This window comes from Pinus tabuliformis, chromosome X, assembly GCF_031772625.1.
Source record: "Pinus tabuliformis cultivar Carrire ecotype Pingquan chromosome X, CPIR1, whole genome shotgun sequence".
Classification (NCBI taxonomy): domain Eukaryota; kingdom Viridiplantae; phylum Streptophyta; class Pinopsida; order Pinales; family Pinaceae; genus Pinus; species Pinus tabuliformis.
This window is the reverse complement of record NC_142308.1, coordinates 1,512,723,075-1,512,725,931: the sequence shown is the minus strand read 5'-3', so window position 1 is coordinate 1,512,725,931 and position 2,857 is coordinate 1,512,723,075. Positions and strand designations below refer to the sequence as shown.

At 34.3% G+C, this 2,857-nt stretch overlaps 1 pseudogene; it reads left to right on the top strand.

Annotated features, from left to right (window-relative positions):
- Positions 1-335: 335 nt before the first annotated feature.
- LOC149145801 (SKP1-like protein 1A pseudogene) lies at positions 336-2,443 on the top strand (annotated as a pseudogene).
- The last annotated feature ends 414 nt before the right edge of the window (positions 2,444-2,857 follow it).

Here is a 2,857-nt window from a genome sequence, read left to right as displayed (position 1 = left end):
CTGGATCTAATCTTCTTCATTCAGCCAACACAAAATTAATTAAATAGTGAAAAGATGGTAATAGCGGTGATTTAACAGATCGGGAAAAAATGTGGGGCGCCGGATAAAGACAAATGAATAAAGTAAAACAGTTGTTGCTGCTGCACAGCAGTTGGAATTAATATTCCAACAAAAAGCTGGTTTGGTTCAGGTTAATTGGAGTTAAGAAAAAATAATTAAAAAAAGCAGCGTAAAGCCCATACCATGGTTATTTGGGTAATCAATCAGGCTATAAATATATGGACTCATTGCCCTTACCACATATCGCTCATCTCATATTGTTCGACCAAAAGTTCGTTCATACTTCACGGGTTCGCTTCGCTTATACACAGAGAAATTCAGTCATTCCATTTTATTCAGATCATCTTTTATTCGGATCATCCATTAGTTGGGGAACCATGGCCACGGGAAGGAAGGTGACTTTGAAGAGCTCAGATGACGAATTGTTTGATGTCACTGAGGCTGTGGCATTCGAATCTCAGACCATCAAGATCATGGTCGAAGGCACTGGCACGGCCAATGCTATTCCGTTGCCAAATGTTTCTAGTAAGATACTCTCGAAGGTCATCGAATACTGCACGTACCATGTCCAGGCTCAGAAGACAGCAGATGAGAGATCGACCATTTCCGAGGACAAACCCTTATTTAACTAGGAATTTGATGGTTTAGTATTCTTTGAAAGCCTGATTTAATTACGGTTTCGAGGTGTTGTTACTTTATCGGAAAACTTCATTTGGTACGAAAACTATTAAGGATTTTGTGGTTTCTTAAGGATTTAGTGAAAAAACCCATTTAATTAGGGTTTCGAGTTTTCTCTATGTTCAACTTCTAGATTTGCTCTAGTGGAAGTGAGGTTGGGACTTCCTAGGAAAGTTTGCAGGGTTTGTGGACTGCTGGCCTGTTTGAGGCATTCTATCTCAGGCTTTTTGAAATCTTAGAATTGTTCAATAATCTTGAGTTTATTTTTAATGGAGATTTTGGGGCATGTAATTTGAGACTTTTATGAAATTTGGGGCATGCAATTTGAGACTTGTATTAAAATTTTCAAGGTTTCTTGCAATCCAATTCTACAGATATTTAAGAGGTGTCTTCTTTGAGCTATTGAATTAAAAGGTTTTTGAAGTTTTTCTTTTTGATACTAGCTTTCTCTTCCTTAATGTCTTTTGATAATCCAATTTAGGGCTTCTTTATTTTGGTATTTACTTAGTTTGGTTTCTGATTTAGTCAAAAAAAAATTATAGTTGTCTTATTCAATTGCTCTTCTTTGAACTTCCTGATATTGTTGAAGGACATATTTTTAATGAATTTTTTGGGTATCTGGTTAGGTTTTCCATATCATACTCTCAATTGGATCGTATTTAAAGTTTGGAGTTTATGTTTTTCAAATTTAATGGTTAATTTTATTATTTTCTTGGGTGCCCAAATTATATGGTTTTCCTTTAATTTAATTGATGCTTTTCTGGCCACATTTGTCCTGCTACAAATTTTGTTTTCATTGTCTTCTACAGAACCCTAATTCCCACTTAGGATTCTTGCTCTTATGTAATCAAAAGGTTTGGAAAATGTATATGCAATTTTTGAAAGTTTTTCTGTGTATTCTTGAAAAATAATATATGAGGATTCATAGTGTGTTTATTAGGCTTTTGGTTGTATGGAAAACTAATGTTTTTCTCATTTTCTTACTTTGAGTGTTTATTAATTTTCCTCAATTCCCACAACCTGCTTCAGAATCTGATTCTCTCATATTTTATGGTTTCCAGGGGTTATTAGAACTAACTTTTTAGATCTCCAATTCTAGAGTTTTTTTATTTTCTTGGGTAATTTCTAAGTTTAATTTCCAAATTCTGTTTTAAGATTCTCATTTTTATGCCATCAAAATTTTGGGAAAACGTACATGCAATTTTCAGAATGTATTTCTGGTGTATTTTTGAAAAGCAAAATGTATATGCATTTTTTGAACGCTGTTTTTCTGTGTATTCTAAGATCGTTCAATTATCTCTGTTTCCCTCTAGTCTCATTCCATGTAATTGTTGTACGATAGCTTCGCCGCTTTGTTTAGTAATGCTGTGCACATTTATATGCCTGTGGAGGCTATAGATACATTTGTATATTTTACGGAAGCTTTGGCTTATTACGCTTTTTGGGTTTTTGCAGGCTGCTAATTACCTAAAAATAAAAGATCTGCTAGATCTTACATGTCAGACAATTGCCGACATGATGAAAGCTAAAACGCATGAAGAAGTACGTTAAACTTTCAACATAAATAATGAATTTACTCAAGAAGAGGAGGTCAGCCGTTAAAATTAGTGGGCCGTAGAATGATTCTAGGGAATTGGTGCAAAAACAGTATATATATTTATGCGCCATGGTGTTTGGTTTTATTGTAGTCGAGAATTTTTTTTAGAAACTATCAGTGGTAGTCTTTTTTTGTTTGGATATCAACTTTTAATACTATGCTGGACTGCCTTTGAACTTAAGGCATACGGTTTGTTCTAGTTGAATCATATTGTAAAGATCTCGGAGCAACTCCTTCAGTAGAATTGCAACTATTTTGCTGTCAACTGTATAGTGAAATGGGTTCCAGTTGCATGGTTTTAACATTTTGATTGTTTTGAATTTATGTGCATGGAAGGCATTTCCATTTTTAATTTCCCAGCTATTATTATTTCACGAATGAATGCGCTCAGTTTAGAGTATTACTGCACGAAGGAATTGCCTCAGTTTAGAGGATTATTGCAGACTTAAAGTTGAAGTTATTTGCACTGGATGGCTTTTCCATTTTAGTTTCGTTGCTATTGTTATTGCACGAATGAATGCA